The sequence below is a fragment of the Penaeus monodon genome, chromosome 17, assembly GCF_015228065.2.
Source record: "Penaeus monodon isolate SGIC_2016 chromosome 17, NSTDA_Pmon_1, whole genome shotgun sequence".
Lineage (NCBI taxonomy): Eukaryota > Metazoa > Arthropoda > Malacostraca > Decapoda > Penaeidae > Penaeus > Penaeus monodon.
This window is the reverse complement of record NC_051402.1, coordinates 17,705,546-17,711,436: the sequence shown is the minus strand read 5'-3', so window position 1 is coordinate 17,711,436 and position 5,891 is coordinate 17,705,546. Positions and strand designations below refer to the sequence as shown.

The 5,891-nt window shown below is 41.2% G+C and overlaps 1 protein-coding gene across 1 annotated transcript in view; it reads right to left on the bottom strand.

Annotated features, from left to right (window-relative positions):
• The window catches only part of LOC119583904 (crustacean hyperglycemic hormone 6-like), a 7,716-nt gene extending 5,900 nt beyond the window's left edge, over positions 1 to 1,816 (bottom strand). The window contains exon 1 of the mRNA XM_037932621.1: positions 1,703 to 1,816. The gene's annotated coding sequence lies outside the window, so the exon portion shown is untranslated. The remainder of the gene's footprint in view (positions 1 to 1,702) is intronic.
• Between the last annotated feature and the right edge of the window lie 4,075 nt (positions 1,817 to 5,891).

Here is a 5,891-nt window from a genome sequence, read left to right as displayed (position 1 = left end):
ATAAAGCCTCCGCCAGACATGACATCCGTAGGCTTTCCGCCTAAGTGACGTCACTGTTTACTCGTGAGCATCCTCTCACTTCCACTTCCTTGTACGACGCAAGTCCTTCGCCGATTTTCTGAATAAGCTTGCATAAAAGAGGTCCGCCTGCAAGCGACAGGCATACAGAATATAGGACTCTCATCGGACTGAATCTCATTCCGTCATCTGTATCTCTCTCTCGCCTATAAACTACTCCAAGTTACCAGGACGCCTGGTACTCCTTCACCGCTACCCAAGATTGATGCATCCTGCCAGACTTTATCTTTTCTGCATGGTACCGCCTACAGGCCACGTTCACAGTGGCGACAGCAACGGGATTCGTCTGACCAGAAGCTCCTGCCTCCGAAGCAATATCTCCGAAAAAAGCATGTAGCAGAAGCAAACTAACAAGCATCTACCACAAGAGAGAAAAGAGAGAATATGAAGAAAAACAAAATCAAGCTTCATCGTGTGTTTCCACCTGACACACCGCCTGCGTCGCTGACAATGCCCGTCTTCAGCACTCGCCAAGCACGCAAAAAAAAAAGTCACGCGTGCCACCGTTAATCACTTATAACCGCCAACTAACGTTAATTGGCGCAGAGGGAATTACTAACCCAGTTGTGCCCATCCGTGAGCCGAAGTCTGTGAATCCAGAGAAATGACAGGTACCTATACCACTGCCCTTGCTGACGGACCACTTGACCCCCGACCTCCTCGAGCTGAAAACTCACACCAGCCCTATTACCAACCTCGCTACCCAAATTACATGTAACAAATGTTAGTCAGAGAATTGTGTTAAGGTGCAATTTTTTTTTTTTTGTTAGAATATTTTGGAACGATTAGGTATATTTTACGATTTATTGCCATAGTAATCCCACGGGACAGAAAACGGCGAAGCACCCTCTCTCGTGCTCGCTCACTCCTCGCCACTCACCACTTTCCTTCATGCAGTGATTTCCACTCGTGATTTTTTTTTCTCTCGCTCTGTCTTTCTCCAAACCATTCACAACTAATTCCTCATACATTGCATTGTCCAATTTCGAAGTCTGACCAATGCCTTATTCGCAGAAAACACAAAAATACACGAAAGTGTACAATCAAATGCACGAACTCATGACACCACACTTTCCTCACTCCCCTCCCCTTTCATGTCGTTCCCTCCCTCTGTTTTCCCCCCGTTTTTCAGACCTTTTCCACACAAAAGTCAGACAAGTTTTTGATACCTTATTGCCTTATCACTCTCTACTGAACACTTCACATCATTGCTTACTGACACTGAACATTGTGCCTCCTACACACACTGCGATATTACCTTCCCGCTTTTTCAGCACAAATGTATAGAGGCCGAGACGCAAAGCACTGACCTCAGCATATTTGACACTGATGGATTGTTCAAGGATATTGGTTATTGCTCTCACAGTAATCCTCCCATGTGTCCCATGACTTTGTATCTTGCGTCTTTTCATCGTTGTCGACGTCCCATCTTACAAGAAGGCCTTGTTCCAGGACAGAGTTGCCGTGTATTTGCGTATGATCTCAGTCTTCCAAGTAAAGCATGTTGTCCGTCTCTTTGTCATCCCGTTACCTTTTCATTGCCATACACGCCCAGTAACATTGTCATCTTTCAGGAATCATACGTACTGGCTGCCGGACTAGTCACGCCGACTAACAAAGTTACCTTTCAGAACCTATGCGTGCTCTACCCGCGCCCTACGAGGCCAAGGATGGTCAATTTAAGTTACGTATGATGAACGTCAACGAGACCCTGGTCCGCCTTGAGCGTGCCACTGGAGTGCCTAACTGCAAGTCACATATCTCCCGGTCGCTGAGCTTGACTCTCCTACGCCTAGTCGTGCCACTTCTGTTACACATGCTCTTGGCCCGCCGACACCTGCAGCCCCGGATGCATACATTGCCGTTTGTTTTACGTCTTGTAGAGACTGAAGATTGTACTCCTGTAGTACGTTAGTATTCCCACAATCACTGCTGAACCCTGTCTATCTTACTAGACCATTATACGAAATCAAAATACCACACAAATCGGTTGCAACAACGCCCGCACTTACCTCACATGCATACATACATACGTACATGCAGCACTCATCTGTCCACGAACATGCCAACTCGACTTCCGACTCAGCATATCTCGTTCCCCTGACCACTGCCCTTGTTCACACACTGCATTCTCCCCTGCTCAAACCGTTGAACTCCCCCTCACTGCTTCAAACATTTCTCTTCCTTCCACGAATATTCGTATGATATCTAATTTTATTCACTCATATCACACACTTTTTTTGTGTTTCTATAACTTTTATGTGTGCTTATTGTTTTCTATTTTATCGCTGTATTAGCGCATCGACTACCCAACAACAATTTGATTAGGCGCCGACAAGGTCAGCGCCTGCGTGCGTGCGTGTGTGTGTGTGTGTGTGTGTGTGTGTGTGTGTGTGTGTGTGTGTGTGTGTGTGTGTGTGTGTGTGTGTGTGTGTGTGTGTGTGTGTGTGTGTGTGTGTTTGTGTGTGTGTGTGTGTGTGTGTGTGTGTGTGTGTGTGTGTGTGTGTGTGTGTGTGTGTGTAGATAGATATGTATGTATATATAAATATATAGATATATACATGTATATATATACACACATGCACACACATATATACATATATGTGCATATATATATATATATATATATATATATATATATATATATATATGCATATATATATATATTTATATAAATATATGAACATGCACGCACGCGCGAGCACACACACACACACACACACACACACACACACACACACACACACACACACACACACACACACACACACACACACACACAACACACACACACACACACACACACAACACACACACACACACACACACACACACACACACCACACACACACACACACACACACACACACACATATATATGTGTGTGTGTGTGTGTGTGTGTGTGTGTGTGTGTAAAAGCAGATCTATAAAATTAAACCACACAAACTCCATTTTGTCAAGCACGATGGCTCTCTCTACTTCTAGCAGTTGACCGTGTAAGCGAGCTTTGGACCCCTGGTGATATACTTTTCCTCTGAGGAAGTGAAACACTAAAGGCTTTTGGCAGTACCGCAATTTGCATTTTCTTTTTCCTCATTTAAATTTGCCAAACAATATCTGTTTGAACTTGTCATATCAAAGCAATGTTCCTGAAGTACATTTTATACATGAAAATGTCATCCTACTTTACAAAATTATTTTGGGATATTTCTGCTTTCCAGATTTTGTCCAGAGAAAAAAATGTCATCGAAATTGATCCTGCACATTCTTCTATTAATGGTCCCCTTAACCAAATGTATTTAAGTCAGCATAATTTAGAACCAATTCAAACCAGTGATACATCAATGGTCTACAGGTGGTTGCCAATTTTCAATTCAGGTGCAAGGTGTTCCTGATAACCCTTTGTCAACAAATAATGAAGAAAAGATGGCTTTGTGAATGATTTGTTGTTCGTACTTTTCTCCAAACAAACCTTATTCCAGAGTGGAAATGCCACCTCTACGACATCTAGTTTCACAAAGTTTACTCTGGGAAAGTTCACGATATTGATGATTAGAGGAGACGAGACGTTGAAAGCTGTACCTTCACAGAATTTTGTAACATTATCATGGAAATGAGAGACACTGGCTGTGAAAAAAAATAAACATCTTTCAGTATTTGCTATACAAAATGAGGCAAAGGAGGCAGGATGTTTGTTCTTAAGCATGAATCCAATTAAAACGAAGAACCCAAAACCCCCTGAAAATTCCCATCAATGAGCGCTCTTTCAGTCGTTTCAGAATATGATGAACAGCAGTTCTGCAGAATCAAAATATTTGTTTCTTTTGTATATCTATTTATATATCTCTTGACATTTTACATACCCTGACAATAAAATTATGAAACTTAATATAAATAAATAGTTAGATATATATATGTTGGCAAGCTTCAATAACACTAACAGACCGAAATGTGTAAAATATAATAGATTACAGTGTAATTGTGCGTTTTCTGTTTTAGTGTGTTACAGAAAACGTGAGGATCATCTGTCACAAGTAACCCGGGACTTCGCTAGAGTGCTGTCTGATCTGCCGACACTCCTTGTACACTTCCGGCATTATATTTCAATAGACTTACTGAGTCCTATTTCTGTGCATTTCTGAATAAATAGTATTTTTTTGTGAATGAGCCGAAAACCCTAGGCTGTCTGTAACAAAAAGTGCTACTGGTAGAATATAAACAACCAATAAGTATATTAATATCTATTTCGTGAAACTACATAAGCCATTTGATCTTTCTATTTTTCAAGTAAGCGATAACAAAACATGTAGTATTAGTTATCATTGACTGTATAGTGGGATACTTTTCAAATGCGATGTTTGTTTATCGAAACGGCACCACCTATGGAGGTGAGGCGGCATTTCCCTCTTCTTTCAACACAACAGTTATCAGTTATAGCTGTATGATTCTTGAAACATGGAAAAAAAATATGCTTTAAACATCTATGTATGGCAGTTTAATCAAATAAAAATCTCTGCAAAATCGCTGTGACATTGTAAATGGTTTTCGTAGCTGCACCATCTAGTAGCGGCTGATCGAACTAAGGAAGCCGTTGCGGTTTTCTTCTTTTCGCCAGAACCAAACACAGATTCAATAAACAGAAAAAAGGCTGCATTATATTCATTAGAGAACATTACTTGAGCACAAAACCGCTGTAGGTGTACAGTGACTCTATAGATGTTTTATTATTGAGCGCGTGCGCGTGCGCGTGCGCGTGTGCGTGTGCGTGTGCGTGTGTGTGTGTGCGCGCGCGCGTGCGTGCGTTTGGCGTCAATGGAAATGCAGAGTCAAAATTTGGTGAGGAGTTAGGTATTTTAACTGAAAATTCGGTAATTCTGAATGCTCCTTATTTTGTGTTAAAACGTAATCATAGTTTTCGCTATTATCATTCCATAAGTAGAGTACATATACAGTGTTTGTTTCCCTTTTATTTGTCGGTGCACGTCTACTTACAGTACATGCCTAGATGAAATTTACATAACAAACCTTCACTGCAAAATCAAAGTTTTGATTCATTATGATATGTTTATGATAGAAATGATGATTTCCTGGTGTGAAGAGTTATTCAAACGCTTGTGTTTTCACTGGGAACTTAAGTAGTTTGCAGATTAAGAAAATAAAAACGACAAAATTTGATATTCTTTATGCTGATGAATATTCAAAAATTCCTTAATACTTATTCCTCAGCTAATTCTGATTTATGGTATAGGGTATATGATGTCATAATGACATATGAGACGAAATATCTGTGAAACGGCGAGGCCACGCGACCTGTAATATATGGGGGTGGATCTTCCTGCATGATGGTGAACTCGCCGAAATGGAGGGGAGATTCAGTTTCGACAAATGTTGAATTATTAGAAAAATTGTTCCTCCCATCAATACGCTACTTTGCCTTGGCCCTTCCCAGAAACGATCATGTTCGTGCAAGATAAACTGCCCTTTACACCCGTCCTGGGTAGTTTCGAAGCGGTTCCACAACCCAAACCACCTGGAGGCCATTCCGTGGCCAAGCAGGGTATGTAGCTCAAACCTGATAATAATAGCAAAAAATATTATTAGATTTTAACCAAGATAAAGGACATTCAGAATAACCGAAACGAATTAAACGTACTGTTTTGTGACTTCAACAAGTTTTGATTCTACATTTCCATTGACGCCACACACACAGACACACACACACACACACACACACACACACACACACACACACACACACACACACACACACACACACACACACACACACACACACACACACACACACAATGGAC